Source organism: Oncorhynchus masou, chromosome 31, assembly GCF_036934945.1.
Source record: "Oncorhynchus masou masou isolate Uvic2021 chromosome 31, UVic_Omas_1.1, whole genome shotgun sequence".
Taxonomy (NCBI): domain Eukaryota; kingdom Metazoa; phylum Chordata; class Actinopteri; order Salmoniformes; family Salmonidae; genus Oncorhynchus; species Oncorhynchus masou.
Window position 1 is genome coordinate 29,246,228 of NC_088242.1, and position 9,643 is coordinate 29,255,870.

A 9,643-nucleotide genomic window follows, 5' to 3' on the forward strand; every position below is an offset into this window, starting at 1 on the left:
TTTCAACCCCACTCTTTCCGCTGTGGATCCTTACAACTGTCTGTAATATCTCTGAATTTGAATTGAGGTTTCAGTATTTAGCATTACCTGAAACCTCTCGTTCTCTCCCTTCACTTTCTTCTATAGCTGGTGGTCTGCGAGAAAAGTGTTCCATCTATTCTTTCCACTGAGCTGCGGTGTCCGTCTTCCAATTAGTTACGTAACAGCACAGTGAGTAGGCAAACAGAACCGAAAACAGTATTTACCATGAAGGATGGCAGAAACAGGCTCACATACAGTTAGTGTTCCGGTCGTTGGAATAGCCACATTCACACCACCTCTCCCTGTGCTATCGGGTGACAGTGGGTTTAATAATGACATAACGACGTGACGCTATGAAAGGATGAGAATGGCAGAAGAGGAGAGAGCATTATTCATTCTGTGGCTTTGCCAGAGAAAGTGCCAAGATGTACTACGTCAATTAGTACCATGGTCATGTAATCCTGTGTTTAAAGGGAAATGCATAGAACAAACAGGCATTTAAGAACAGTGGAGACATTCTAAAAATTGACATATAGGGAATTCTTTCCCGCTTAACATTCTTTCTCATTTTCCCACATTTAACAACAATAGAAGTTAAAAAGGGGATCCAAATAAACATTTGGATACTTTCTTTGAAAAGGTCTGCCTCTGACTGGCCAACACACACCCCTCACTCCCTGTAGCTCAGGGTTCTATTACAGAGAACAAACACAAACAGACCAGAGGAGAAGCCACATTGTTCTCTGTTCCATTCTTACTGGAACCCTTCCGTAGTGAAGGAGACCACACCTCCAATACATCAGATGGAACAGTAAATAAAGGAGGAACACAGGGGAGCTTTTATTGTGGTAAAATACACATTTTTTTCGGGGAAAACAGTTCCACCTTCACTGTGCTTCTTGGAGCTGACTGGGGTGCTGTTAGATCCATGGTCGTAGACTGCAGTACTCACTAAAGTATCATGCTGACATTGAGAAGTGCAAGGGGACTAATGAAATCAATAACTAACACACACACACACACACACACACACACACACACACAGTCCCGCACTTGAGGAATGCGTGTGTCAGCTGGCAGACGACCAGATGAACGGAACATGCACACACACAAATGCTCACACACATGCAAACACACACAAACACACACACATCCCTTATCCCTTGTTCTCATGCGGTAAAAGGAGCTTGGTCTCCACAGTGACCAAACACAAAAAAAGGAGTCAGGGCAACAAGAGCAGCTGGCCCCCAGAGATAGAGAGGGAGAGAGAGGTGTAGAGTGAGAGGGGGTGTGTGAGGAAAACAAAACAACAACAAAAACAGTGAGAGTGAATGAGTGTGGAAAGACGGCGCCAGAAGAGAGCGACGGAGGGGGAGTGGAGGCAGAGGGGAGGGGAGAGACTTACTGCCAGTGCAAAAGACTAAGGAGAGAGAGCATAGTAGAGGAGGTACACAGACTCTCTCAGAAGACGAGAGCAGCACAAAGAAGCAGTAAGTGAACACAGACTTTTAAAAGAGAGAAACTGCTGGAAACTGCCATACAGACAACTGACAACCCAGTGAACTAAAGATACAGAACCTTTAAAAGGACAAAGTAAAATCTTTCAGTCTGGAAAACTGGAACACGCTAATTAGATGAGGTGAAACGGCGTAGAGGAGACCACACAAGGTATAGGAATAAGAAGAGGGGGATGGTGAAAGAGAGAGTTTTTAATGGACATTTGAGAAACGTTGAGAGAAGTGGATAAACTCTGTACTGAAGTTGGAGAGACTGATACATTGCCAAACTCATTCACTCCCAAAGGTAAGATTTTTGATACAGTAAAGTTGCCCTGTCAGTGATGTTTTATTTTCTTTGTATATCGTTTACACTTGTTTTTTTTTTCATGTCTGTCGGACATTAACATGTTCAATTGCTAAGATAAAATACAAACTGTAGTGGTTAACAATTGCTTGTTACATGAAAACAGTATATGTTTGAATATGACTTTCAGAACTTTTCAGCATTGCAGATATTCCGGGAATAAAGTTGTCTTTCAGTGAAACCTTTAGGGTCTCTTCAGACATTCACCTAAAGTAACATGAACCAGGAGAGGGGCCCAGGACAGATTGAATGGGAGAAAGGGAAGAGAGACAGGGTGGGGGGAGAGGATAGAGAAAATAATGAGATGGGGGTAGGATAGAGTGAGATAGACAGACATAGAGAGAGAGAAGAGGGGGAGAGAAACAGCAGGTCATTCCTCAGAGTTACCCTAGCAAATCCAATGTTTATTGGTCACATACACATAACATACGCAGATGTTATTGAGGGTGTTGCAAAATGCTTCAATTACAGCCTCAAACTGTCCAGAAACAAAGACCTTTCTTCTGAAACTCGTCAGTCTATTATTTTTTTTTTTTTAATTTTACCCCTTTTTCTCCCCAATTTCGTGGTATCCAATTGTTGTAGTAGCTACTATCTTGTCTCATCGCTACTACTCCCGTACGGGCTCGGGAGAGACGAAGGTTGAAAGTCATGCGTCCTCCGATACACAACCCAACCAGCCGTACTGCTTCTTAACACAGCGCGCATCCAACCCAGAAGCCAGCCACACCAACGAGGTGTACTACTTCCTTCATAGAACAGCGTAAACCAGCTCTAATCAGAATAGAAAGAGGAGTGGGAGGCACAACTGAGCAAGAGGACAAGTACATTAGTGTCTAGTTTGAGAAACAGATGCCTCACAAGTCCTCAACTGGCAGCTTCATTAAATAGTACCCGCAAAACACCAGTCTCAACGTCAACAGAGTTCCTGTCCAGTGTCTGTGTTCTTTTGCCCATTTTGTTCTTTCTTTTTTTGGCCAGTCTGAGAAATGTATTTTTCTTTGCAACTCTGCCTAGAAGACCAGCATCCTGGAGTCGCCTCTTCACTGTTGACATTGAGACTGGTGTTTTGCAGATACCATTTAATGAAGCTGCCAGTTGAGGACTTGTGAGGCGTCTGATGGGAAAAAATGATGGAAAGCTTAGTGATGGAGATGGGAACACAACCTACTTGTAATATCAGAGTATAGTGAATAATTCCATATAAACATCTTCGTACAGGGATGGTACCGTTTAAGAAACAATAAGGGAGATCAGTGAGCAGACTGCCCAGACAGTTAGTCTGTAAGTTACTGTAACAGTAGAGGAAACAGTACACAGGCAGATTGTTGTGTTGCTGCATCAGATATTTGATACAGTGGTGTAACTGGGTAGTTGGCCTCAGTGCCGAGCAGCTTCTCACAAAGATAAGTGATTAGAGAACTAGATAAGTGCAAAGGAAGCATGTACTGTACACACATACACACACACATTTGAGTCTAGTATCAACATGCGTTGGATAGCCCACACACAGCTGCTGTAGCTGATGACAGAGCCCAGTCTGAAATGCCAATCCTGAAATAGTCTGGACGGGTTATAATTAAATGACAGTATGGACAGTTCCAGCTACACCAGGACTACACACACACACACACACACACACACACACACACACACACACACACACACACACACACACACACACACACACACACACACACACACACGCACACGCGCACGCGCACGCGCACGCGCACACACGCACACACCAGCAGCCTGATTAGAGGGGTGAGATGTAATGCATGAGCATACAGGCTTTGAAAAATATAGAGAATGATATAAATATACATAAAACATAGATGGTGGAGAGTAATTGTAGAGCTTCCAGAACAAATTGCATAGTTGACTAGAGGGGTTAGGGTGGGGTTAAAGGGCTATTTTGTCAAGGGCGAGTTTCATGTAAACGCATAATACTGTCTTTTACCTAAAGAAACACTCAAAAGGTTCACAGTTATAGATGTGAGGAATGAAAGATATCATTCAGGAAAGTTCTTATAGGAAGTGTGTGTGTGTGCCTAAAGTGTATGCATGCGTGCATGAGCACCACCAACAATCTCTCGTGATGCAAACATCCTCTAATTCTCTCCATGTCTTTGTACCCTAATCCTCCCCTTAGGTGCTGTGCCATAAGTTCAAAGCATTACCCCAAAGCTATTTGGATCCATCCCCAGTCTCCCTCTGTGTGTGACTTGACCAGGGGAATCCAAGATGGAGGTGAGGGAGGAGGTGTTGGACATCCTAAATAAGGTGTGGTCTAAACTACAGAACCTCCCTCAGGCCAACTCGCTGGAGCTGGGGGCCTTCTTCATAATCATCCTCTTCGTCGGTGAGTCGAGGCACATGCCAGTCCATAGCCCCAACCCTCGGATACCTCTGGTAGACCTGAAAGGAGCATAAAGCAGTTCCAGAACTCAACTGTTTCAGCCTCGCTTAGTGCTTAGTTATTGTAACATGTTACATACAGTATGTCATAGTGACTGTTTCAATGATAACTGGGTAAAACCACATGAGTTGAATTACAGTGATCAGAACTACACTAATGTAATCAGTAATGAATTTTATCATGCAACATTTCAATCTGTTATTGGCAGAGCAACAAAATAGTCTCTGTTTACATACAGTACCTGTCAAAAGTTTGGACACCTACTCGTTCCATTTAAAATAAAAACATTTTTTAATACTATTTTCTACATGGTAGAATAATAGTGAAGACATCAAAACTATTTAATAACACATATGGAATCATGTAGTAACCAAAAAAGTGTTAAACAAATCAAAATATATTTTAGATTCTTCAAAGTAGCCACCCTTTGCCTTGATGACAGCTTTGCACACTTGGCATTCTCTTAACAAGCTTCACGAGGAAGGCTTTTCCAACAGTGTTCCCGCATATGCTGAGCACTTGTTGGCTGCTTCTCCTTCACTCTGTGGTCCAACTCATCCCAAACCATCTCAATTGGGTTGAGGTCAGGTGATCTGATGCAGCATTCCATCACTCTCCTTCTTGTTAAATACAGTGCCTTGCGAAAGTATTCGGCCCCCTTGAACTTTGCGACCTTTTGCCACATTTCAGGCTTCAAACATAAAGATATAAAACTGTATTTTTTTGTGAAGAATCAACAACAAGTGGGACACAATCATGAAGTGGAATGACATTTATCGGATATTTCAAACTTTTTTAACAAATCAAAAATTGATAAATTGGGCGTGCAAAATTATTCAGCCCCCTGAAGTTAATACTTTGTAGCGCCACCTTTTGCTACGATTACAGCTGTAAGTCACTTGGGGTATGTCTCTATCAGTTTTGCACATCGAGGGACTGAATTTTTTTCCCATTCCTCCTTGCAAAACAGCTCGAGCTCAGTGAGGTTGGATGGAGAGCATTTGTGAACAGCAGTTTTCAGTTCTTTCCACAGATTCTCGATTGGATTCAGGTCTGGACTTTGACTTGGCCATTCTAACACCTGGATATGTTTATTTTTGAACCATTCCATTGTAGATTTTGCTTTATGTTTTGGATCATTGTCTTGTTGGAAGACAAATCTCTGTCCCAGTCTCAGGTCTTTTGCAGACTCCATCAGGTTTTCTTCCAGAATGGTCCTGTATTTGGCTCCATCCATCTTCCCATCAATTTTAACCATCTTCCCTGTCCCTGCTGAAGAAAAGCAGGTCCAAACCATGATGCTGCCACCACCATGTTTGACAGTGGGGTTGGTGTGTTCAGGGTGATGAGCTGTGTTGCTTTTACGCCAAACATAACGTTTTGCATTGTTGCCAAAAAGTTCAATTTTGGTTTCATCTGACCAGAGCACCTTCTTCCACATGTTTGGTGTGTCTCCCAGGTGGCTTGTGGCAAACTTTAAACGACACTTTTTATGGATATCTTTAAGAAATGGCTTTCTTCTTGCCACTCTTCCATAAAGGCCAGATTTGTGCAATATACGACTGATTGTTGTCCTATGGACAGAGTCCCCCACCTCAGCTGTAGATCTCTGCAGTTCATCCAGAGTGATCATGGGCCTCTTGGCTGCATCTCTGATCAGTCTTCTCCTTGTATGAGCTGAAAGTTTAGAGGGACGGCCAGGTCTTGGTAGATTTGCAGTGGTCTGATACTCCTTCCATTTCAATATTATCGCTTGCACAGTGCTCCTTGGGATGTTTAAAGCTTGGGAAATCTTTTTGTATCCAAATCCGGCTTTAAACTTCTTCACAACAGTATCTCGGCCCTGCCTGGTGTGTTCCTTGTTCTTCATGATGCTCTCTGCGCTTTTAACAGACCTCTGAGACTATCACAGTGCAGGTACATTTATACAGAGACTTGATTACACACAGGTGGATTGTATTTATCATCATTAGTCATTTAGGTCAACATTGGATCATTCAGAGATCCTCACTGAACTTCTGGAGAGAGTTTGCTGCACTGAAAGTAAAGGGGCTGAATAATTATGCACGCCCAATTTTTCAGTTTTTGATTTGTTTAAAAAGTTTGAAATATCCAATAAATGTCGTTCCACTTCATGATTGTGTCCCACTTGTTGTTGATTCTTCACAAAAAAATACAGTTTTATATCTTGATGTTTGAAGCCTGAAATGTGGCAAAAGGTCGCAAAGTTCAAGGGGGCCGAATACTTTCGCAAGGCACTGTAGCTCTTACACAGCTTGGAGGTGTGTTTTGGGTCATTTCCTGATAAAAAAAAAACAAATGATAGTCCCACTAAGCGCAAACCAGATGGGATGGCATATCGCTGCAGAATGCTATGGTAGCCATGCTGATTAAGTGTGCCTTGAATTCTAAATAAATCACTGATAGTGTCACCAGAAAAGCAACCCCACACCATCACACCACCTCCTTCATACTTCATGGTGGGAACCACACATGCAGAGATCATCCATTCACCTACTCTTTGTCTCACAAATACACTGTGGTTGGAACCAAAAATCTAAATTTGGTCTCATCAGACCAAAGGACAGATTTCCACTGGTCTAGATTCCATTACTCTTGTTTCTTGGCCCAAGCAAGTCTCTTCTTCTTGTTGGTGTCCTTTAGTAGTGGTTTCTTTGCAGCAATTCAACAACGAAGGCCTGATTCACACAGTCTCCTCTGAACAGTTGATGTGTCTGTTAATTGAACTCTGTGAAGTATTTATTTGTGCTGCAATTTCTGAGGCTGGAAACTCTAATGAACTTACTCTAATGAACTTAACTCTGGGTCTTGCTTTCCTGTGGTGGTCCTCGTGAGAGTCAGTTTCATCACTATTCATCACTATTCAATGTACAATGTACAATGTAGAAAATAATAAAAATACGGAAAACGAGTTGGTGCGTTCAAACTTTTGATTGGTACTGTAATAATGTTAGAAAGCTAAATCTCTCTTTCTCTCTCTCTCCTTCCAGCCACTTTCCTGTTTATGATTGTTCTATCCTGCGTTCACTGCTGTTGCTGTGGAAAGCCTAAATACCAGGGCTCCCGGGTCCAACCCTTACAGGCTGTCTGAGGAGTAGGGGACAGTGGCCCAGTGGCAATACTTATAAAATGCACCCTTCCCTCCCTTCAAGGAAGGGAGGAAAGAGCAAATTCAAGGGAGGAACTAAGGAAGGAGGGATGCTCTCTAAAGTATTGGTATTGCCTGAACAATGTAGTTTGGAGGGGACAGACAGACTGCTATGCAACCATCCTGATGAATCCATGTGTGTATAAAGGCTGATGAGCAATGGCAGAAGTCATTAAGACTACTCAGCAGTAGTTGTAAACAGGACAATAATGCACTAGGAACAGAGCACTGGGAGCCTTGTTTCTGCGCTGCTGTTCTGTCTGACTCGGTCTGAGAACACAAACCACTCCAAGGTGGACAAAAACAGATCTACACAATTTTTCTCATGTGATTTTAACCTGAAAGAGCTGATAGGTTTTATATGTTGTGTGTTTTGTATAAAAACATACATTAGAAATTCCTTTAGTTTTGTATCTTGTTCATTGAAAGGTATGTTTTCATGTCCAGAATTTCAAACCTCTCTCTGTTCTCCTTTAAGACCCCACAGGAAAAGTTCTGAAGTTCCAAACTTGTTTTCGTTTAGCTCTGCTTTCCACTGGAACGGGACAGACCAATAGAGAGTGCCCTCTGCTGCTGCAATAAGCACAAAACATTTAGGCCTACTGGGGCAGCAGGTAGCCGAGTGGTTGCATGGGGCCAGTAACCGAAAGGTTGTTGGATCGAATCCCCGAGCTGAGTTGTTCTGCCCCTGGTCAAGGCAGTTAACCCACTGTTCCCCAGTAGGCATTCATTGTAAATAAGAATTTGTTCTTAACCTTTATTTAACTAGGAAAATCAGTCTGTGCCAAAGCAAAAAGTGGTGTTGCAACCTTGTCTAAGAGCATTTCGCATTATTCTGTATGTCAATCCGAGACACCCCATATAGTATGATATGATACATTTCGTATGGTATAAATAAAGGTTAAATAATGTTTTTTTAATGTATTAATTAGTGGATGTCTATTACCCATTTCGTATGATTTGTTACGAATTACAATTCGTATTATATGTTACGAATGTGCAAAACGTGCAATATGTCATGAATTTGCTAAATGTACAATACGTTACGAATTATCAAAATGTATGATATGTTATGAATTCTAGGTAGGTTGCTAGTTGGCTACCAATAGCTCGCTCGCTAACGTTAGTTAGGCTAGGGGTTAAGGTTAGCTAACATGCTAAGTAGTTTCAAAGTAGTTAAAATGTAGTAGGTAGTTGGAAAGTTGCTAATTAGCTCAAATGTTAATGTTGTCCTTGATGAGATTCAAACTTTCAACATTTGGGTTGCTAGATCTTCGCATTATATGCCTGACCAACCACCCTACTTTTCATTTTTGCCTTGAGTAACCATCTGTCTTATGTAACCATACCAAATGCATCTCAGATTTAAGTACAGAATAACACAAAATTCCCTGAGACCAGATTCAGTATTGATGCAGTATTGTAGAAATAGGTCACCTTATAAATGGTGATTCGTGATTATTCGTAGTTATACCATCTCTGACTGTACAGTACTTGATTATAATTAATTTAGAGTGAAACAAGCAGTGTTTTTATCTTATATTGAGCTGTAGTTGTTACAGGAGCAATGTGTTTGTTTACAAGTTTAGCATTACTTAATGTTTAAGTGCTAATAAAAGTAAGTACAATAAAGAATTTTAAAATGTACATTGTGATTCTTCTTGTTATTAGTACATAAATTATTGAGTGCATCGTGTCAACAGTTAAAATGTCATGTAACACTCCAATAACTGTCTGGGCCGATATCATATCTGACTTTACTACAATTAGGCCTACTATCTATAAAATGACAAAGGCCACACCTTAGGACTAACCTGATACTTTCACTTTTGGTGCTGTCTTCTATACCACCACAAGACGTAGCTAATTCACATTAAAACATGGGTTTTTGGAACACTTCACATGTGAAATTCATGACTTTTTTCAGTAACGGGTTTGCAGTAAAGCATGCCTTATCGGGCCTTGTAGCACAGCCTCGGGCCTCACCTCCAAACATCATCAGTTAACATTAAACCAGCTATACACCTCTCTCTCCTACTGCGCCACACATTGAAAACCGTCACAACAAGAGAACTAGTTACGATCACTGCTTAGGCTCAGGTGGAATATAGCTCTCATACAAAGGAGGGTCTTCTGGGTGCTGGAAATACAGATGAAAGGCCGGAGCA

The 9,643-nt window shown here is 41.6% G+C and overlaps 1 long non-coding RNA gene across 1 annotated transcript; it reads left to right on the forward strand.

Annotated features, from left to right (window-relative positions):
- The first annotated feature begins 1,393 nt into the window (after nt 1–1,393).
- On the forward strand, nt 1,394–9,122 carry LOC135523761 (uncharacterized). Its single transcript, XR_010452866.1, has 3 exons — nt 1,394–1,824; nt 4,040–4,249; nt 7,318–9,122. It is a non-coding gene; the product is annotated as an uncharacterized LOC135523761 (long non-coding RNA).
- Nucleotides 9,123–9,643: the final 521 nt, after the last annotated feature.